The 24,047-nt window shown below is 40.2% G+C and overlaps 1 long non-coding RNA gene across 1 annotated transcript; it reads right to left on the bottom strand.

The window, feature by feature from the left end:
- Positions 1-352: 352 nt before the first annotated feature.
- LOC138404828 (uncharacterized) lies at positions 353-17,878 on the bottom strand. Its single transcript, XR_011238592.1, has 5 exons — positions 17,852-17,878; positions 16,415-16,540; positions 13,719-13,879; positions 2,226-2,283; positions 353-2,050 (listed from the first exon to the last, which is right to left on the bottom strand). It is a non-coding gene; the product is annotated as an uncharacterized lncRNA (long non-coding RNA).
- Between the last annotated feature and the right edge of the window lie 6,169 nt (positions 17,879-24,047).

Here is a 24,047-nt window from a genome sequence, read left to right as displayed (position 1 = left end):
GTGTGTGTGTGTGTGTGTATGTGTGTGTGTGTGTGTGTGTGTCCAAGGAGAGCCCTGAACCTGTACGGGTTGTGTTTTCTATTCATTTATACAATATTCACGAGAACTAAACCACAGCTAAGAGCAAGAGCAGCTTTTACTACACCTCACAAAACTGTGGGACAAACAAAGCTTGTAAAATATTGTTTTTTTACAGTGAACATAAACATCATGATTTCAGTGGAGCAAGAAAATGCTCAGCACATTTCAGAATAATCTTACTCCAATTGAAAATACGTTATATTGTCTTTTTGAGCAAAAAAAGGACCAACCATTCTTCTCATGTTGGAGGACATTTTTATTCTCTCTGTTATTTAAAGTCCACTTCCACTTAAAAAAGCATTTTGCTTTTTATCGAATGTTTGAGATTTACTGACAGAATCATGGAGGTTCAGAGTGTGACACTAGACAGTTTTAACATGTATCTACTGAAAAAGGAATGTTTATATGGTCTCGCCATAAAATCACAGTTTTACGATCCATCGCATTATACCAGAAACTTGAGGGTCCCATTGCAAGTGAAACAGTGAAACAGGAGAAATCTAGTGTCCATCAAAAAACCTTTGAAATTGACATTAATTCCATACTCGTAGATTATGGATGTTTGAATGAGAACAAGCAAGTGATTTTGCAACTAGCTTTTTTCCTTCTTTCTGAAAATATGTATGTGCAGAGTAATTTCATGAGTCTTAAAACATCCCTGGAGGGAAAATCAGCATAACCCTGGTCAACAAAATCTCTGCAGATACAATACACTGGCTTCACTTCTACGCAGTTCCGCTCACCATCCTCCCCTGTGTCTATCCATCCTCCTCCCCTCCTCTTCTCTCTTTTTTCCCCTCCTTCACTTCTTCACACTCCCTTCCTCCCCTCCCATCCTGGCCTCCCTTATCATCCACCCTTTCTCCATGCCAGCTGTTGTTTTGAAGGCTGTGAGTGGAAGGTCTGCAGGTCAGGACCCAGGCAGGACCTCCACAGTCCTCAGTCCAGATAAATGCAGCCATTGTAAAGAGAGGAGAAAGTGCATCAACCCACTTTTAAGCATCACTTATGTTTATTATTGTATAATGATTATGTTCACAGCGTTATCTGAGTGTTTAGTGCAAGGTGTTGAAGGAATGAAGGATGAGAATAAGCTTGGGTTCATGCAAAACTTGGAATTAAATAAAGTAATTAATTACATTCATTTTCATTATCTTAATTTAATATCTGTTTTTTATATAATTGGTGATTCCATTTAGATTAAGAAGGGTTTTACTCTGCAGAAAAGTATTTTTAAAGCAGCTAGGTCACAGTTTTACACAGAAAGATGTTCTAGTTCACTTCATTTAAAAATTATTATCATTACAAAAAAATCACAGTTAGATGGATCAAGAAGACGTTTAAGATGAATTCCATATGAATTCAATCTCCTGTGTAAACAACTTCCTTTCTTTAAGCTATAATAAAAAATTATGCCATGATTATAGTTCTAGATGAAAACATGCAGCTTAGTATGGAACCATTATGTTCTATTGGTGTATTTCATCACAATTTAATTTACAAACACACACATAATAAAACATGTATTTTTTTCTATCTGAGCCACACGTGAACAAAGCTTTTACTGAGAGTTGTAAACTTAAATTCTAAAGAGACACTATCAGAGCCTCACAGTCTCCAGAGGTTTGACTCAATGTGAGCTTTGTCCTCAACATCAGGGAGGGGAAGGTGAGTCCGGGATGGCTGAACCTTGACCATTGAACCTTGAGGTCACATGTCCCTGGAAGCCATTTTTGAGGCCCAAATCTACACAGGACAGCTGGGAGGTCTCCATCTCAAACAACAGTGAGAGCAAAGAACTGTTGCTATTGCAAAAATGTTGCTTGGAGGTCTAAAACTGAGGAGCACAATGTCATGCTCCAGATCATCAGGCAGTGTTCTAGCTTGACATGGTCCCAACATTCCCACCCATCCACTCCAACTCCATGCTTTCTTCTTCAGAGAGGATACATTCCTGAGACTCAAAGAGCTATGGAATGGAGCAAAACAGCTAAGTATCAGGGAGATGCATACCCAGCATCGTATAGATCACTACAGTGTTTCCCATCATTACCGACTGTAGGAGATTACCACAGCATCAGAATGGTACATTTTTTTTAGACAACATAAAAGATCTATGTTTCTCACACACAGAACACACTGACCTGTCTGTCACAATCAGATTGGCCATCGGCAGTATCGAGAGAAAGCCCGTCGGCATCACTGCAGGTTTGCAGAACAAAGTCACATAAGTATGGAAACAAGACAAAACAACACCAAAAATGAAATGTAACAAGGAAGCAAAGATACTTTAGGTGATGGTTTGTTTGTGGTTAATGTCTATTGAACATTTAGCTGTGGCCAAGTGGAGTTTTTCTCCTCAGAGCTGTGATGTAACTAGCTGTGTGAATGCAGCAAAGTGAAAACTGTAATCATTTAAGACCTGGAATATGAAGCTTTGATGTTCATTGACATTTGGAAATAAGTGTTTTGATGTCATACTTTTAAGCTTTATTATGCCAGTGTTAGTTCTAACAAGACTCTCCTTTTTTGTGTTGACACCATCATCCCTGTGAAGCAGAGAAAGGTGAATGTGGTGTGGATGACCTTTGACTTAAACAGAGGTCACAGAGGGCAAGAATGGAACAGACAAGTGGAGGACGCTTGTCCTTCTGGCAGCAAAGGTTTATAACATATATTCAGTCTGACAACAAAACACAACTTTTCCCCTCATTTGGGGCCATTGTTTTCTTGCTTTTTGATTGGACTCAACTTCTCTCCAGTCACATGTAACTTGACTAAAATGAGGACTGAGAAGAGGACTGCTGGCTGTATTTACTGGCTAATGGCCGCTGCTACCTTGCTGGTTTGGAACAGTCCAGTGCGACTGCTATTTCCATCTACATACTTGTTGCATGTTGCATGTAAACTTATATACATGTTGCATATGGATTCAAAAAGCATTTGAATGCATGTGCAGTTTGCACCTGTATTTTCATGTGGTCAAATGCTATCTGATTGCCAAAATTGTCTTTAGAGGTATATTACAGTTTTTTGCCATTCACCTTTCACATACAAATACAGTGGTTTCATGGGCTGCACTTTCTCTATGAGAATGGATACATTAACTCATGGGCAATTTAGGGCTCAGTATCTTGCCCAAGAACACTTTGGCATGTAGAGTGGGGAAGACTTGGATCTAGCGACTGACATTCTGAGGACAACCTGCTCTACCCCCTGAGCCACAGCCACCCCCAACAATTGTTATAATCAAAAATCCTACAATTGATGAAAATAAATATTGCTGTGTTGCACCTATTCATCTGATGAGCAAGCTTGAGTAAGATACGTCTTCATTATTTACTTGATAGCTGCAAAGTCAATCAAACATATAAACTCTGGTTAACCTGCAAAACAGGGTCACACTGAATAAATCTGAGTGTGACCCTCCTGTTTGCAGGAGTGTAGATAATAGTCTGAGCTGTATAGATGGCAAGGTCAGACCTGTCAGTCAGGCAAAGGGAGCCGAGCCTCGATCTTTCACCTCTGTCTTGGACTCTAGTCACATGTCTTTATAAGCCGAGGTCTGCCCTAAAAGATTTACTCCTGTCTGCAGACACTGGCATTTAGAAGATTTAGATTTTTTGTTCCCTTGGAGAATGAGTAAATTAATTGTCAAAGAGTCAAGAGTTTAGATATTACTTCTTAGCTCGATGAGGCAAACAAGGCATTGTCTCAATGGTGGATTTTATTTCCACATTTAAACTTAAATACTTTAAACAGGAACTACAAAACATGTTATTGTCAGAGTGTTTTCATCTTTGTGAATCAAAGAGACAACTCTGAATCTTTCGACATTACATCATGTTCAAATTAATTAACACGTTTAACCCCCAAAGCTTCCCACCAAGACTTTCCTCACTTGATGCTGTGAACAGTTCCACTGAAGCAGATGGATTTTAGTGCCTTGCTCAAGTGAATTAATGTTCACTTTCTAAATTTCCTTTAAACCTTTGGATTTTATGTTGCAGTTCACTTTGGAGCAGAAATGACGTAGCACGGCCTCAGCGGCATTACAAATCTAATGTCTGGGTGGTCCGGGCATCACTGGTAGGAAGTGACCAGCAGCTAACGTCAAAGTTCAAATCAAGCAGTTAAGTCAAGCCACGGGGCTCAAGTTGAACAATGAACAAAACCAAATCCCTCACAGATCCTCATAATGTGTCAGATCTCTGATGCAACTTTTCTTTCCTCCTGGTCTTTGAGTCAGGATATGGCCAAGTCAAGCAGGAAAACTACACCACTGTGCCCAGTGAGTTAAGTCTAAGCCCCATTCATAAACTCTCAGCCCCAAGTGAGATTTTCACAGTGCTGTGATAGGACCCTCCTCTCTCTTTGCAACTGTGGAAATACAGATGTAAGGTACATAAAGAAGGTGCATGATCACTGCTGCATACAGCTGGTTGAAAAACACAGAGCGCTGATATTTACAGGTTGCGGCTTGGTGCTACTGCAGTTCCACTGTTAACAACCTCTATCATCCTCTACAGGCTGTTGACCCACTCTGATCTCATCATCATGCAGCTAAAACACATAGAGCACGCTGCAGCTTAAATAAGAAGGATTGGAAGTGTTGTACTTTGCCTGCCAGCCATCCTGAAGACTGCTGCCATTAACACATACAGCACTTAAATGATGCATTCCAAAAATGTGTCAAAGAACATAATTCAGCCATCATTTCTGATGGCACCACAAACGAACTGGTAAAAATGTTAAGTTGCATATATGTAAGAGGATTGTAAAAGGTTAAAAACTACCTGAACCACTGTTAAAACACAGTTGATATACCTTGGTGGTGTGTTTTTCCAGATTCCATTCACATATTTAAACTCTGTGTGGTTTTTATGAAGGCTCATTTGATTCATTACTGCTCCTGGCTGTTGTAACGACAGTCGTTGAGTCAGTCCACTTGGCCTCAGGTGACTCCAATGACCCTAACAACCTTCGGTACAAAAGCCAGGAGCACTAAAGAAACCAAGTGACATCAATGGTCTGCATAACGACCCCACAGAGGTTAAATACGTGGGCCTCCCCACCAGCCAGTCAGAACCAATGAAGCCTCTTAAGTCAAACATACTGATAGGTCCAATGTTGTTTGCCAAAGGCTATACAAATCAAAAAGAAGAGGACCAAGAATCTTCCCAAGGCTGTTCCCAACAGGAGCAACACAGGCTACACTCAACACCTAATACAACCTCACAACTTTTTCTCATACCTCTTTTACACCAAAATTAGCAGGTATACCTGGGTTACTTTAATGCAGTTAAACCTGTTTTTAAAAGGTGATTAACTCCTTTACCATTGCAAGTAGAGGTGTTTGGCTTCCTTTCTTCCATACTTTCTACACCAATACTTTTGGTTGACAGCTTTAGTTGCAAGTTACTTTATACAATAGATAATATAGAATAACAAGATTTTGAAATAAAAGCCATTGTTTGAGAGTAAACCAGCTCTTGCTCCACAATTACTATGTGTAATAACTAAACTGGAAGAGGATTAAAGATCATAGTGTAACTCTGGAGCCTCTATGCGGGATGTTGCCAGCTGTAATCTAAAGCATAATCTAAATTTCTTTAGAAATTTTACTAACGGAAGAAGTGGGACTCCAAGTCATTGACGCATTGTCTTGTCTATAAAACATGATAGAAAGCATGATGTCATCATCTTGAATAAACCCTGGGTCTGAATTTCCCTTGGTCATTTTACTCTGCATTAAATCAAAGGTTTTGTTACTGCACTCCTATAAAAGTCAAACTTTACTGGCGTCTTCTCTGATTCTTTGCGATAGGCTTTCCCATGTTGAGTGTGGTTTCCTCAGCATGTCATATTTTCACCTCACTGCTGCCTGATCATTTTATCAGGCAACACAAACAGTCTGAGGCAAGAAGCCAAGAGGCCGTCAGCTTCTTCCTGGTGACCATAAAACAGTATAGATGTTGAGGCTCATGCTGAAACATGACATCCTGCTGTGAATAATGTGCTAATTAGATTTGGCCTGTGGTTGTTGCCGTAATCAAATCTATCCGGTGCTCCGGGGCCGAGAGGCTGCAACCCGATCTGAAATCCCAAGTATGCACTTGGACCGTCTCTCCAATCTGTTTCCTCTCAAGTCCTGGCACGCTGCGCTATCTGTCCACCTCAAGAGTGTGTGTGCGTGTGTGTGTGTGTGTGAGGGAGAGAGGAAGGGTACAGATCTGCATATATTTATTATTGTGAACATATGGGACTGTGAAACTACTCGTTTCTCATTTTATTCCTTCCTACTGTGCTTGACTGCCCTTTTCTATTCTTCAGTGCACACAGCAGAACATTTCTTTATTCTGTCATCCACATAGCTTTACTCTATTCAACCATTTTCTTTTCTACTCTGCTCTGTTCTATGAGGCTTTACTTTGCCGCTATCTGCTGTCTACTAAATATCTTCATGCTAACTTATTGCTCAGTTGCTCTACTCCACCCTGCTAACATGCTGATGTTTAGCAGGTGGTCCATCATGTCCGCCAACTTGGTGAAGTATTAAAGCATGCTAACATCTGCTAATTGGGTTAGTTAAAAAATAAGATAGTTCTCAATCACAGTACGTAGCTTCAAGTGTTCATTATTTTAGTTTTAGTCCTGCAAAGCTGAGACCGACTCGTTAATGATCAGCGGAACCTCGATATATTGGCTCCAAATTACATTAAAAGTGCAAAATGGCTTAATTTCTAGGTAGTGAGAGGAAGTGGAGATGCGTCATCCATCTTTTTTATACAGTCAGGTTGACTAGGTAGGGGCTGAACTGAAGAAAGGAGAGTTAATAGACTTGAGTAGAGTGGACAATAAAACAACAGTTAAACACGGTAGAGACATTTATTTGATGAGCGCTCTGAATTCATTACAGAGACAGTGTTTAATTGTGTTGCACATAGTTTTAAACTACGCAGACATTAGCTTCCTAAATCACTTGTTCAAGACGTACACATGGCAGCCGTTAGGAGTCAGAATGATGTAAGGTTGAATATTACGTCCTTAGAAAACAGCTTGGACAATTTGTGTGAGGTGCTCCATACTGTCTGTCTGACATAGACGTATACAACAGGCTAAATGCAGAGGCCTCCTCTTGCTTTCAGACTGTATCACAGAGTCCAGCTGACTGTGCTGTAGATCCACCTGTTCCTTCTGCTCAGAGCTGCTTCCTGGTCCGGATGTGGGAACATGAGAATACGGACGACTCCACAAGCAAAACAAGTGACGTTTTTTTTATCGGAAGAGTCTGTCTTATCATCCTCCGGAGGGGTTTTGTGGTGGAATTTGGCAGAGTTGAAATTTTGAAAAGTGTTGATCTGCCTCAAATATCCTAGAACAAAGGCTGTGCTCGCTTCTTGTGTTTTTGTTGGCTTTACTTTCAAATGTTTTTCTGTTAAATGTGGTTTCAGGTTTCGTGCTTGGTGGGCATACAAAAAAGAAAGAAAGAAAAGAAAACAGAGAAAGAGACACATTCCACAAACAACCTCTTTCCTCTGGTGTTGCACATCTGTCAGTGCTGTGGTCTGTGAAAATTACAGTAACAGTGAGATTTCCAATTTCCTGTAACTCACCTCATTCATTGATGTCACAACAGAAAATACAAAAGTATTTCAGTGTGCTATTTTTAGTGTTGCATGTAGATCTACTGTCAAATAATAATATTCTATATTGAACAGATCCAAAGTTACAGTATTTCATATAGTTCTGTAATGGAACTACATGCAGTCGAATGGCATCATAATCTGGGATGATATTCTTAAACATGTGTAGGGAATTGTACTAATCGTAGGGCATTGTTAGTTTGTGTATTTAAAAATCAAGAATGCTTATCACTCAATATCAATATAAATGTACAAGTGCATCACATATTGTAGGTTTAAGAAGACTCTTGTTATTAAAGGGGCTACTAAGAGAATAAAAAGGAGAGAGAGAGAGAGAGAGTTGTGGGGTGATGGAGGTGGTGGGAGGAACAGATTATACAGAAAACCACTTCCAGAGGAAGTAGTTTTAATGCTGACAGGGTTCCTGCAGAGGATGTAATGCTAATTTGCCCCCAAACCCCTTGTTAAACACTGCAGAATGTCCGCGGTGAAAGAGAGAATGCACCATGAAAACCTATAGGTCCGGTGAGAGAGAGAGAGAAAGAGAGAGAGAGGATACAGTGCAGAGGAAGCACACAGGAAGCAAACACGGCATGTTTTTTATCCCTTCAGTGTCGCCGCACTCTTACTCTGCTCTGACCCATCAGAGGGGGGGGCAACATCTTGTTTTCAGAGTGGACTGCATCCCCCCCCATCACCTCCACACACACACTTCACCACCCCACACCAGATTTTACAGCTGGATGAAGAGCATCAATGGAAGCACTGAGCGAGCAGGCAGACAATGGACACTGCATCGTCCAGTCCAGCACGCCAACCCTGGATTTCCTGGCTTACACCACAATAAAAATAAATAAATAAATAACGATTAGACCCTTCCGGCCGCATGACAAAGAATAAAATTCTTGTATGAACCGGAAATGTTGGGTAACCTCCCAAATCCGGACAAGTGGTGTTGGTGTCAGTTTACGGTTGAAATGGGCAGTTAGCAGGCAGATACCAGCTCGTTTGTTTTTGGCTGCCATTGTGAATTACTGGAAGGGTCTGACTGCCCCCAGCGCCAGGCAGCTCGGCCAGTCTGACACAACAGGACTTAAAAAAGCAAACATAGGCAAAGCAAGCGGTGACTTCAAACACCAGCGCTACCCAGACATCAAACACTCAGAATCAAACCCGATCCTCCCTTTCACTGTCGCATGAGTCCGCATTGAAGCTGTCAGGCCTCGTTAAGGGAAAGACGCCCACCGCCGGCTTGTCTGCGGTCCCGACTGTCGGCCGGCCTGTGCAGCTTTCTGTCTGACATCTCAACCCTGGATCTGACTGTCTGTCGCCGGCTCTCTGTTTATCTACTCCTCGACACACAACTTGTCCCTGAGGTTTTCAGGAGAATGGGGTGAAGGGAGCGTAAAGGTCGGTCCGACAGTAAGAGCTGAAGGGCAGAAGGAAGGGGTGAGAGGAAGTGGGGAGGATGGAGGGGAGCCACACAAACAAGACGAGGTTAAAGATGCTGCCTACAGTTTTAAACATAAAGAAGAAACATGAATCGTGCAACTTGTCGTTTGTTTCATTGCATTAGGGAGAATTTGTGCTGAATATCTAAACTTAGGTTGGACAGACTGCACAGATGAAGTCTTATTATAGCCCTGATTGGTCAACACCTAACATATATTCAAGTTGAAGTGTTTGTAACAGTTTGACATACAGTTTGATGTTGTCATGATCTGACTTCTAGCTGCTGTCAAAAGATTTATCATAACCAGTATCGTGTTAGAATTCTTATAACTGTTGTATAATTTTACAAGTTGCGATGAAAACTGTAGAGAAGCCAAAACAAATTTTGCATTCATATCGAATTGTTTAAGGTTTTGTTTCCTTTCGTACCTTTAAGTAAACTTTGTTGATAAACTCATCTTAATCAAATAACATTTACAGGAAATATCTTTCTGGACGAGAGCAGCCATTAGTTCCGAGAGGCAACATCCCCACATGCTGAGGTTAACCATGTGTTATTTCCTCCGATGAGGAAGTTATGTTTTTGCCAGCTTCCATTTGTTTTTCCGCAGGCCATGAAACTTGATGGAACGATCGAACAAGGAGCAAGAAAGACCTGATTTAAGTTTGGCGTGGATCAGGTCAAAGGGGGGGGGGCATTTTTCAACATTTTCCCAGGGAATAATTCTGAGAAAATAATCTGGCATATTTAGGGGACTGATATCTATGTGTGTGTGCAGTTTAGTTTGGCTTGTTCAAATTAAAGTTTTGACCAAATGATGGTGTTGGATGAAAAGATAGAGGATCCCCCAAGTTTTAACAGTTCTTCCAGGGGGGGGCAACAAATGCTTCTACCCAATTTCAGACTTATTGACAGAACATCACCTTCCACAGAACCATGCTGCTAATAAAAGCATGTTTCAATATTCAAGTCAGACATTTTTCATTTAAATGTCACTTCTAATACAAAATATCACTGCCTGCTGAGAGTTCAGTCACTGTTCCCCTCACCTTTGATTTCCTGTAAACTCACTCAGAGTCCTGTGATCTCCTGAGGAGCACAGCATCAGGGATTCCCTCATCCTTCCTGCCCTCCCTTCCTCTCTCCATCCCCTCATCCTTCACTTCCTCCTCTTCTTTGTAGCGGGACATAAGCCTCTTATCGACGGGCTTCAGGGGAAGCTGAGTGGCTCACAAACTGATTAAAATGTATTGCTTTCACACATCTGGCTTCGAAGGGGACGGGGCTGCATTTCTGTTCTATATACAGGATGAATTTAGATTGTAATTTACTTCCACCGTGTGTAAACTATGATATCCAGACTTGTTTCCCTATGAAAAGTACAACACTTTATCATATTAGGTCACGTAAAAAAGAAACGGAGCACTTTCTTCCTGCTGGAGTATAAGTGCAGCCTTATAGGTGGCTCAGTCTCGCCCCAGGGAGGTGAAAACTCTCCCTCGGAGAGTAACAGAGGAAAACAGAGGAGGGTTTTGTGCTGAAGGGAAACGAGAGAAGCTGCCGATTATCAGCACCAAAGGCAAAAGATCCCTTCATTCTTAAAACCCCCGAGCAAGGTTCTGAAGCCTAACATGCTCTTTTATCCCTCCTGATTTGAAACACAAAAGCTACTCATGAGCATGACTCTGAGGGAGAGGTGAAGACATGAAACAAGTTGTGGAAAAAGGTACAAAAAAATACTTCATGGAAGCAGACATTATTCATGAATTATTAATTCTGTGTCCAAAGCAATTGATTTGGATATTTACATCCTCACATACAGCACCACCAGAACTTTTCCAGAAAATTAATTTACGAAAGCAGCTTTAGAGAGATGACAACATTTTAAAAAAGCTGGATGCACAACACATTTATTGTTTCCTATATTTATAAAAACTTCAAGAAATGTCTAGACTTAACTGAACATACATACGAAAAAATCCAAGATGAGTTATTGATTTGGTTTTGATGGAACTGACATCTATTTGTAACCTTATTATAATGGTACAGTACTGTAAGTATGTAGGTTTGTTTTAAACTAAAACTGATTGTTGACAATTGTTCAGCCGTAAGAGATAAATGACAAAAACTCAACTTTTGTTGTTAAGTTTTGTGTTTCCCTCTCAACTGTTCCCCCCTAACCTTAACCTGAGGCCAACTTATGTCGTCATTTTCTTTTATGATTTACGCTCAATCCAAACTCAGTCTTACCTTAACCTCCACCATATATCTGTGGGACAGCTCAGCATAGCCTAAGCTCAGCTCCAACCCCAGGGGCAGGGAAAGAGAAGGGAAACACTTGGGGTGGGGAAACAAGACTGGTCCCAGTGGTGTCCTGGATTTTATTGTCAGTGTATAAACTTGAATCTCATGTTCTTACAATTGGGAGAGAAGATCAGTCAAAATGTCAGCACCACTTCTTCTATTGTTGCATGAACCACAGCTGCTTACTTTACCCGGCCACCAAAGCACTATAATCGTCCTAAAAGTAAAGCTTTATAAAATACACTAAAATACAAGGAGATACCATCAAAAAGGTTCGTAAAATTTCATGTTGTGAGAAGCCACAAACTTAATAGCAGTAGATTCCTGCTCTGTGGCTGCTGGAATCCACAAAGGGCCACATTGTAGATAATTGTTGCTGGTTAAACTCCCTTGTATCTTCATATTTTTAGAAATCAATAAACATCTTTTCTCGATTGTGTATTAATTGTATTGTTGTCATCAAAACGGTTTAGAAAGTATTCAATGACCCTAAAATTAGTCGACGGAGAAATATTTGTGTGATCCTTCCTCATTCTTTAAGCCAAATAATACTAAACAGGGTTTTTATACAACAAATGTAATATTCATGTATTCTGTTTAATTTATATGTATTTTTTGATTTATTAAATCACTCATATTGTGGAAAAATTATAGTTTCCTTAAAGGTTGAGTGTGTAAGATTTAGATGAAAGGGATCTATTGGCACAAATTGAATATAAAATAATCCTCATGATGGTCTCACTAGAACAGGCCCTTTATATTTAAATACTTTATATTTACATCAAGGGGTACTCTCTACAACTGAAGTCTACCACAGGTTCTCTTACATGTTTGTAAGGGGAGGGTGAGGTGAGGGGTATTCAGCTGCAACATGCAATTTCACCACTAGATGTCACTAAATTCTACACACTGTACCTTTAAAAGTAAGTCATAAACCTGCAGCTCTGTTTCCTTGGTGTTTTCCCCAGGTATTTTGCAAACCGTGTAATCCTTTGCCCCCCACCCCCCGCACTCTCAGGTGAGGCGGCGATGCCCAGCACAGTGAGCAGAGGTCCACAGGCTATGGCCCTACAAGGGGGGAGGAGGGCGGTGACCCGTTTCTTCCTAAATGCCCAGAGGTCAGTCAAAACAGAGGTGTTGGATTTAGATGGGGGGGGGGGGGGGGGGTTCAACACAGTATGTTCAGGGCTCGGCCGAGCTCCGACCTGCAGCCTGCTGAGAGGAAGCCATTGTACTGTAGAACTCTGGAAACCTCACTCCCTCCCCTTCTCACTGTTTTCACTTTCTTTTAAAGGCCAGTTCCCTTGAATGGGAAAAAAATTAAAAAGCTGCTGATAGCTCTCAAAGAGATCAGTCAGGGTCTCTCTAAATAACTTTAAAAAACTGTGAAACCACTTTGATTGTGCTGCAAACACTATGTTCTGTTTGAACCCGATTAATTGTTGATTTGCACCTGATTGTTTTCAGCATGTAGGCAACGAGCTGTCGAATGGAGGTTTTTTAAAAACGGTAAAAAAACAGGATCATAGCAAAACATGCAGCCAATGATGAACCTATATCTGGAGTCTAAAGGCCTGGTTGGTCCCTGCTGACCCCAGTAAGTGCTCATACAGTAAGTTCAGGTGAGTTTCATCACTTATATCGGCCATTTTCTGCTGAGATGCAAGACGAATAATATTAACGTATTTCCTTGAAGTTATTGAAGGCTTTCAAATGTAAAGTCTCATCAAAACTTTACTTGAATAACTTTCATGAATTAGTATTCACGACTTACTAAACTTTACGGCCTATTTTCTACTGAATGTTTTGTATGATGAAAGAGAAAATAAAACGTTAAAAAACAGAAGGAGCAAACTATTAAAATAAAAACCAAAGATATCCATCTACAGGACCAGGTACTGTTAGAAAAGTAAGAGTAAGACAATGTTTTTTTAAATTTTTGGCTGAACTGACCCTTTAAGAACCACATGTTGATTAAGTTAGCGCCTCTCTCCTCTCCTCCAAACATCCACACACTCTGAGCCCTCCACATACTTTCACATATCTCATAGCCATGCTGGTCGTATTAACTGCCGCCCAGCTTTGCCTGAGATCTGCTTCACATTGAGAGGATCAAAGCCTGAAGGGGGGGGAGCTATAAGGCAGTAATGTGTTTCCACAGGGGACTCCTCTCCCTGGGAAAGTGCAATAGGTTAGAATATCAATGAGACGTGCCTGAGAGCGTAACCGCTCACCTGTTGTCTGACTGCAGCTTTGGCACTGTTTCTCTGCGGTCAGGAGGCCGCCCCGGCTTCCTCTAACCTCCGTCTGTCCCGTGTTTCCCAGCAAACATTTTGACACTGAATAAATCATGACGACGACCTGCACCAACACTAAAGACCAGGTAAAGTACAGGCTGTGAGGAACAAAAGAAGAAGTTTCAGTTATTCTGGAGGGACATGAATAAAACCCTGATATGTTAACATTACTGACTCTCATTGAGAAACACTGGTAAACTATATACACATAATGTACTGTTCAAAATGTACAAACCACTGTTTCCACTAAACAGTACTTGTTCACACGAACCAGCTTTCAATATTCAGCCTGTTCAGTACTGAGTTTTTAAGCTGATATCTTTGAGAATAGTTTGAGAAAGTGAATATGCTTCAGTTTGGACCGTCTGTCAGAACAAAACAAGCAGTTTATAGAAATAATCCATTCAGTTGAATATCGCTAAAAGAAACCAGAAAATATTCACAAATGTAACATCAACTATATGCAAAGTTGGATGATATTCTACATTTACTCCTGAAATGAAGCGAAAATATCCTTGACACGGGTGCTGCCATTTTGTGCTTATGATGTCATTTGGACCCAGAGTCTGTGTAACTCTGATCTGGGTGTTGAGGTCCTGTCGACATCCTCTGGACCAATCACAAGCTGATCACTCAGCTGTCAATCATGATGTTTCAGCCCATTATTTATAGCATTAAATTACTTATTCAAACCCAATTTACTAGAAACATGGCCACTTGACATACATCAGAGTGAGAAATACCTAAAATAATGATCATTGAGAAACATGTATTCAACTTTTATATTAACTTTTTAGTTCCATGTCCAATCAGTTAACAAGGAGGAGCAGCCAGCCACCAGGAAGCATAAAGATGATTTGGCTTCACTTTTGGGAGCTGTCACCTTCTGTTTATATACAGTCTACCGGCTGGAGCCAAAGCTAATTTTTGTAAATATATTTAATTATTGATTATCTAAACAGTTGCAAAAATAAATGATTAATTCCTATATGTTGGGCTTAACTGTTAACAGTTCATAGACCATGGACACTGGATGATGGACAGTGAGGACGACCTGGCTCCATAGGCCACATATTAAATTTTAAATTTAAACATCTAATTTTTAGATTTTTATATAATACATTCAAAAGTGAAAACCCAAACCTTGAACATCTGTTAAAACAAAACAATCCCAGCATGTCAGTGATAATCATTAACCTCTCAGAGGGGGACAGAAGTTAAAAAGTTACTGATTACTCCTCGAAGACTGCTGCTAAAAACAGTCCCGACAAATCTGAGACAGGAAACAGAAAACGGAAACATTCAGTTGATCCAGCTGTTTTCTCCCTTTCTCCCCCTTCCTCCTCTATCTGTTTCTGTCTCCCTCCTTCCTTCCTTCCCTCTCTCTCCCCCACATATCAAGTGTCTGGGGCAGAAAAGGGAAAAAAAGAGGAGGAGGGGGTCAAACAGGTGTCTGCTGACGGTCCCAGCAGTCTGTTGGATACAGGTTTTACCTCGCGCTCCCAGCTGCTCTGTCATGCACACACACACACACACACACACACACACACACACACACACAAGACCACCATTTGTCCTAGCCATAATCCATAGGAATTTTCAGATGTCATGGAAGGAGGTGTGTGTGTGTGCGTGTGTGTGTGTGTGTGTGTGTGTGTGTGTGTGTGTGTACTTTCACTGGGGTTGTAACCCGACCACCCAGCCACCTGCAGTATAGACGGCTGAGAAACACAAAGAAAAAGAGGAAACACACTCTCCCACTTTCCTTCTCTCCCACTTTCACTCTCTCATTTCGGACGGCCCTCTACCAAATCATTGTACAGGATGTGCATAGGGACGTCAAAATAATATAAGCAACTTTGAAAACATACATACACTGGCATCATTTAGAGTCTTCATACTGACAAAATGTGAGTCGTATAACCTTTAAAAGTAATTTTTAGAACTAAGCTTTAACAGAAATCAGCAGCTTGAGATGTGTGGGTTTTACACAAGCTTTGACAGAATTATAAAACTGCTTTTCTGCTGCCTCTCACTGACCATGTTTTTTCATTCAGCAAAATTATGAACAGCTTGACTCACAATAAGAGATTGTAAGTATACGTCATTGTCGCAGGTCTTTGACGTACAACAACATCTGCTGGTAGAAAATCCCACATAAATGTTTATTCTACACTCAGTATTAATACCTTTGATTAAGCAGCAGATTGAATGAACATCTTTAAAAGTAAAAAAGGAACGTGTTTGCTGCAGTTTGTGCTGCTCTGCTTTTTTATTTGCATTTGCACAACAGGTCAGGTTGGTCCTGCTGCCCTCTCTCCTCTCATTTCTCCACCACAAGCGCAATATGCATGAAGGTATATATTGCTCGGTTAATGAGAATTGGTTTTATCATATTTTTCACAATGTACTGCAGGAAATAATGAAAGCACTATATAGGGTTTCAAAAAATTTGAATATATAGTATAATTTTTCAAAATGGCGAACTGGTTACAGGTAAAAGACTGGCGAAGTCTTTTACCTGTAACCAGTGTGATACGTTTCTCTGTACAGACAGTAAGACAGAATACTTTTCATACAACTGCACCGTAGAGAAAACTAGGAACATTCTCAAGGCCAAACCTCAAACTGACCTGTTAAGCTGCGCAGTGGAAGCAGCCTCTCCACAGCTCCACTCACAGTGAAATGTCCTCAGATCATCCATCACATGTGTCCCCAATGACATGCATCTGAGGTGGGATCCAGTTCAGGTGGTGGCCCTGTAAACAATAACATGCCAGTGAATGGACAAAAATGTCCTAGATCTGTTATTTCAAAATTAGTGATTGACAAGGCCATGCAGGAACTTCTCATCCATGTGATTGAAGTAATGATTGACGTTTCTCAAGATATATCAGCTTTTCCAGTAGTTTTCCACCATAAACAGAAAAAAGGAAAAACACACAAAGGCATCAATGTACACAAGTGTTCACTATTTGTCACAAGTTACAGAGATAATGGACAATTGCTATAGGGCACGCTAACAAATATGAGACTGTTGAGTGGTGGCCCTTTGCTTTCCATTCACTTTAATAAATTAAAATAATAATACAATTTTAATAATAAAAATATGCATATACATACATACATGAATATACATTCATATATACATAAATATACATATATAGATTATACTTTCTACTTGTGCCACAACGTTAAGTGAAAGGTTCACCCACTGAAGTATTTCTTGCTACGCCACTGATCCAATAACCTTTATAAGATACACATTCATACGTTCAGAGACAAAACATCAACACACACACACATCTAAGGACATGACTGATGAGGCAAAGTGATGAAATAATGAACAGACACAATACAGACACACACACACACACACACACACTCGCTGCGCTCCATCTCTTCCCCCAGCACACACCTGCAGCAGCCGTCAGGTAGCACATAAAGCAGATGTTGGCGTTTCCTAGCAGGCCGCCTGTCAGTAATATAGTGGCTCACTGACTGATGGCTGATGGGAAATGGGCCTGCTGTAAGCCAAGGAAATGAGCTGATGACAGCCTGATCTTCCTGCCTGCTTTGACTGGCCGTTGGTTTGCTGCAGTGTTGGGGCCACTTATACTGTTACTAGAAGTTTAATAGAATAAAACTGATTTCTCATAGACTCATAATTGATTCAAAATTCAAAAAATGGGAGTTTAAATTGTAGACTTCCTGAATTTACTGAGTCTAGTTCAAATAGTTTAAAGGTGACTGAGTCAGTGATCTCCAAGCTGGCGTGCACAGTGAGACACATGGATACAAGAGCCATTTAACCATTTTTTATTGGCCACAAGATGGATGGATGATTTTTCTGGATAACAAACAAATTAACTAATTATCGTTAACATACCATCACTACACAAAATAAAATGAATATAAATACATAAGATTACATAAACTATGGATCCAGTTAGCTAACAAAGCATCTGAAATCTTAATCAGAAACATGTAGTGAGTTAAGGTGCATAATAGAGGAACATAATGCAAAGGATTGAAAATAAATTCTCAAACAATTGGCACAACAAACTTACTGGTTCATCGGCCACATGGTCTCAAACAAAGAGATTTTCCCAGCTACACCCAGACCTTAAATAACCTCCCCTTTAAAACTCCTCCCCTAGTACAGACAGGTAGATCCTTCCTCCCACCCTGATCTCACAGAGAGGGCCTTGAGATTCTTTAATACGCACATTTAGGCGTTCTAATCTTCAACCAAACCTCTAAAAGCTTTTTGCAGAGAGGTCGTGGCACCGAGCTTCATCAGGTCTCCTGTAGATAGAATGGGGGCACTCACAAAATAATTGTTGCTACCCACATCGCAAAATTGTTTTGATCCAGATTTGACTGACACTGTCTCACTGCCACATCCACTGCCAACCCACATACCGCATGGCACTAGTCTGCTCCTGTTGGCCAGATCTGGGCCATAAGTAAGCAATAGCAATACTGCATATTACCCAGATGTGGCCCGAATTTTGATTTGTTCTATTTGGCCACATTTTCACCAGTTACCAAGCTGAAGGCCAACATTGGTTTTGGGCCCCAAGGCGTTGCTTGGTTTACAACGCCCCTGAAGAAGCATCATTCATCTGGATTTCCTGAAGTTCTATAGTGGCTAATGCTTTGAGACTTTCATACATACATACACAACATTTTTTTATATTAATACCAATAAGTAATGTATTAATTTCCATTAAGAATTCAGTGATTAAAATGTATTCACCAACAGTGTACATGTTGTGTACTTTTTATGATAGCTCATACAGCTAGTACCTTTTATAGCTCACAACTTTGGAGGCAACACAGGAAGAGGTGGCAATTGGAAACATTCAGGCAAATTGAAGGGGGCACAACACAGTCTCCAGTGAGGCCTCGCTTGTTACTAACTTTGTGTATGTGCTGTTTGGTGCTGGACAGGAAGTGTAAAGTCTTTTAAAGAGTTTTCTTCCGACGCTGATAGAAATGAGTCTGAAGATGGAACTGAACCAGAACAAGTTGAAAGGATCTGTGATCGCTCTCTGTGGGACTATCATGTGATAAATTAGATGCTGTCAGAGTGTAATTTATTCAACATCCTGCATGTATAAAAAGATTTGCTTTACTATGCAGATCATTACAGTGTTGGATAAAACCTAAAACATACTTGGTTATTATTAGAGCCTCAGCAGTGGTGGGAATAAAATATAAAGTCCTGAGAGTGTTGAATGAGGAAAAAACAATTATTTCATCACTGTGGGAGCCAAGTGCTAAGACAGTGTTTTCTTTTTTTTTGCATTGCAGCTGAGCCCCCTGTGCCGCCATGTAAGAAGAGGAGGAAGAGGGACATTGTGTTGTTCCTTGGTCAAACACAGAGAAGCCTTGGCCTCCAGATGTCTCTATTTCAAGACAACCATCTCCCTGAAAGATGTCACAGTGTTTGTCTGTCCACCACATTGTTTTTATCCTTTCCTTTTTTTTTACCCTTTCTCTTATCTTCCTTTATTTGTTTTCATGTTTTCCTTTCTCTCTCTGTCCAGTAAGCTGGCAGTGGAATAATTGTAGAATATACAACATGACAACTCCACACGTCATGAAAACGTCAGGTTTCGGTCACTAGGCAACAGGCAAGGCACACCCTGGACAGGCCGCCAGTCCATTGCCGGGCAAACAACCTTTCACTGTCACATTCACACCTACAGTCTGTTGAATGCGTGTCTTTGGACTGTGTGAGGAGGCTAGAGGACCCGGAGAAAACCCTAGCGAACAAAGGGAGATGCAAAGAATCAGGCAACATGGATGTGAACGGAAAGACCTTTTATATAGACCTTATTAATTTTCTAACTGTTTCAAAAAATTATAAATCTGCTCAAATGTCTTCAGTTGAATGAGGTGTTTAAGGTTTTATAAGTTTCCTTCCTTCCTGAGCATTTTGTTCTGTGTGATTAAATAAAGCAATGTCGGTTCCTTGCAGTGTTTTCTTTCAGATTTGAGATGTGAATCAGAGACCTCTTTTTTTCTGCAGACAGATTAAACAAAGATCAGATGCAATAAAACTTCCAGTAACTTCATGCGATTGATCCTTTTGATCCTCTGAACACATGGGCTGCAGTCAAAGTACAGGAAGTGGAACAAGACACCAGAGTAAAGAAAAGCTATGGACTTTTCTGTGCTTCCTCCTCGTGACCCAATACCCAATATAGTGTTGGCTTGACTGAGCACTGTGCTCTCTAAAAGCTGAACACTTTTCTGATTGAATGACCACCTATAGGTGGCCATAGTGCTGTGGGTCACCAACTCAGAGACTGACTCAGGGGGTGCGATGTCCACTAATCCACCTGTTTGTCCAAATCTGTGTAGTAATTCTGCTGAACAACAAACAAACCAATGGACATGTGTGAAAATATAATCCCCTATGGCAGCGATGATAAAACATGTGCAAATCTGGCAAGTTTGTGGCAGTTGTGGTATTTCCTCCTTTACGATCTATGTCAAGTGTTGGCAAATAGTCATTTTGGATAAAAGTATAGGCTCAACTAAGCTTGAAATTAATAAGTATTAAGTTTGAGTTGCCACAGGTGACAGAGGGTTGTAAATCCTACCTGCTTGGACAGTCTCTCCTCAAAAGGATTCATGGACGATACGTCTTCACTTCCTTCCATTATTAAATTTAAAACAGATACAAACGCTGTCATCTTGTGCATGTGGAACAAGAGTCTGCGCAGAATAGTTTACAGGGGAAGGAGCCGTGATATCCAAGTCCCACCGATACACGCACTCGACCAATCCGAGCCATTCTCATCTGTCAATCATGACGTTTCACCCCCGTTGTTGTAGCATCAGATAACCAACAAACTAACCTGAACAAACAATCACAGTGATAAGAACCACCTGAAATTACAGAAACCATCTTTGAGAAAAATGTGTTTGACATGAAGTTGATATTTTTTGTTTGGACCTATGTCCCATCCACTTACATAGAGGAGACTCGGGACCTATACTGCAGCCAGACACCAGGGGGTGATCGAGACATTTTGGGGAGCCATCATGTCATCCATCTGTTTATACAGAGAGTTGAACACATGAAGATGTATTTGTGAGAGAGAGGTTGACAGTTTATTTTCAAACCCCCACACACCTGAAGTGGACGTGGTTTCAGACTGACCATCCAGCACATGCTTCATTTAAAGCGAACCAGTGCATTTATCAACACAATCAATGATCCACTGCATCTGTTTTCCTCTAAGGATCAGGAAAGAGGAGAAAAAGACATCTGGATACAATACATCCTCTGTATTTATTACACGTCACATCACAGTCCAGCGAGGTTCACGTGCAGACAATGAGAAATATGGAGTTCTGTGTGTTTCACAGCAGTTACTCACAAACATGCTCTGGCAACCAGAACCTGTTTTCAAGACGAGTAGGCAAATTCAACTGACAATATATTCTCACTTGTTAGTAGAGACTGTACGATGACACTGCTGCTCAGACTGGGAGCATTTTAATACTGACACTCATCTTCTTAATTGAATTACAATGACGGTGAAGTCCATTCAACCTGCGGAGGACCAAGACAAATTGTGTGTTTTTGTGGCTGCTCTTACAGAGTATCCTGATGTCACCCTGTGCGCTGCACACACTGGATACACACACAGCTGCACTCATGAACTGTGGACGCTTTTATGAGCACGATGCCGAGTGTTGATAAAAGAAATACAGTTGCCAAAGATTTCATAAGCCACAGTCCTGTTTATTCTCTGCGTTAACAAATAAAGTGACTGGAGCACTTCAAAGTTGTTTTTTTTTCAAGTTTCTTTCCGTCATCCCTGGTGTCTATTTTCATTATATTCCTGGTTTTATATTGAGTCTGATTCGAAACAATTCAATGAGATATGGAAGTATTTTTATAAGTTTTGAAAGCACCTATTTACCTAGTTGCAGGGTTGAGAAGGAAGAGGGGGAAACTCTGCTTGAGAATATGTGGAATTAATGTGAGGTATGTGTGTGTGTGTTTATATGATAAAAAAGGTATATAGTCTGATGCATAGAAATGCAGAAATCTAGAGCGATTATTTGTTATTATATTTACAGGTTTTAACTTAACCATCTTTAATTCAGTCTATGTGCATTACATTATTATTCAATGTCCTGTTTTAAATAAACCAACAAACAAAACCACTTTCCAAAATTTCTCAACAAGGATTTTCATTGTTTAATGATCAAATGGTCAAAGTTTTATTCTTAGTTTTAATGAGATACACTTTGAATGAAATGTTAAAACAATATTTATATTCCATGTATTCTTCCATTCTACTATAACCTTTAGCATAGTTTAGTTTTATCTTTACATCCCTGCAACAACCAATCGTGTGACAATTTTAACAATTCAAATTAAATTTTAATATTTTGCATCCTATAAGAATAGTTGACTTGAAATCACATCCAAAACACTCACTTAAAACAAACATTCAACAGAAACATTCCATGTCTGAAAATTACTTTCCCCTCAAAGTCAAGGAGCTTTTGTTGAAGCCAAACTGGGCTCACTGACCTCCACTTTGGGACCAGGAAGAAAATAAAGAAGGAACAAGCTGTCTTTGTGTGTGACAAACTACCTTCTGTACGTTACACAAACACAATAAAGTATTCATTGTTCCTCTTTTCTAAATGTGACCCAGAGCATCAGTTCTGGGATGTAACCTGGAAGATTTAAGGCTGTCAGGGGCTCAGCAGCGGCGAAAACTCAGCCAGGAAATTCACAGCGACTGAGTCCAAACTGTGTCGACGATAAAACAGTCCACATGTGTTTTATATGTATTCACCTTTGTATTAATGTAGCTGTGGATAAACACGCACAAGCCGCTCTCGAGCAAAGACTGAAGAATAAACACTGAACGCAGCTCAAAGGCCTCAGTGTGTTTCACATGAAGAACCCATGTCTGTAAATCTACATATATACAGAGGTTTTGATTGTCCTGAAAACACAGTCAGCCTCTGCAATGGTTTCCTACAGAGAATACAAAAAGTCTAAATAGTTTTGATTATTTCACAATCATGACTTTTATTTGAGTTTTATTGTGCGTCTTCTCTTTTAACTGGTTTTATGTGGGTGGACCACTGATCAATTGGAGGGTGGTTTCTTCATGCAAGGATTGTTTTTTTTTAATGTGTTTAATTATTAATTCAATTTAATAATGAATATCTCATGTTACAGAAAAACGTTTAAGATTTGAGGGTTGGGGACATCACTGTTTCTCAGCTGTGAAGTCTATTTGCTTGTGAGGTTGACATTTTGTCACATTTGGAAACCAATGTAAACCAATTTTACTGTTTTGTATAAATAGGAAATTATGCAATTCATCCACAAACATCAAGCAGATGTGCCTTTTACAGTTGTGCTGGGGAAATGTTTTTTTCCAAAGATCAGGACTCTTTTAGTGTAACATCTCTGTCTTCATTCATTCTGCCTCTTATTCCTCTATTTTCTTCCTCTTTCTATTATCACTGCACTCAAGAGTATTTCTTGTAACAGAAAATCAGAGGTGACCTCTGGAAATGAACATTTCACAACATCAATCTGGAGAAAGACATTGAGTCATGTAAAAATGAAAAAGAAAACTGATGGAGTTATGTGTGAGCTCATTGTTGATGGGTCATATGAGGAAAAAGCCACTTGAGTTTGGACCCTGAAGAGTCTTTATCATGAGCTGGGACCAGAAACCCCTGAGCTGATCCAGCACCAGGAAGAGTAAGTGCTCCACCATGTGGACCAAATGATCAGCACACATAAGATCGAGGATCAGTAAGTTTTCTTAAAGACTGAGGTTTGAATGTTGAATGATGTTTTGTTGTGCTTAGAAAACACACAGCTACTGAATCAAGCAGCACAAATAAAAGACAAACTGACTTATTGGAGAGATGACGCCCTTAGATATCACAGATCTTTTGTTTTTTGGATACATTTATGTTTGGTGAATCCTTCAGAGCACTGCCTGAACTTTACTGATTCATTTTAGGCTGGCATTAATATTGAGGACGAAGAAAATTTTAAGACTCAACAAAACCCTGTATATACAGACGAAAGTGTTGGAAAACCATCTCGTCTGTGCTGTAAAGTAAATGGGATACTTTCTAAACTACCACATTCCTTTTTTCTTATCAGTTGATATATTTATTGAAAGCCATCATCTGTTTATCTGCAATAAGCTCTTCTGTTCACACTGAAAAACATGTTTACACAGATCTTCT

Source organism: Paralichthys olivaceus, chromosome 15 (assembly GCF_024713975.1).
Source record: "Paralichthys olivaceus isolate ysfri-2021 chromosome 15, ASM2471397v2, whole genome shotgun sequence".
Classification (NCBI taxonomy): Eukaryota; Metazoa; Chordata; class Actinopteri; order Pleuronectiformes; family Paralichthyidae; genus Paralichthys; species Paralichthys olivaceus.
This window is presented reverse-complemented; position numbering and strand designations above follow the sequence as displayed.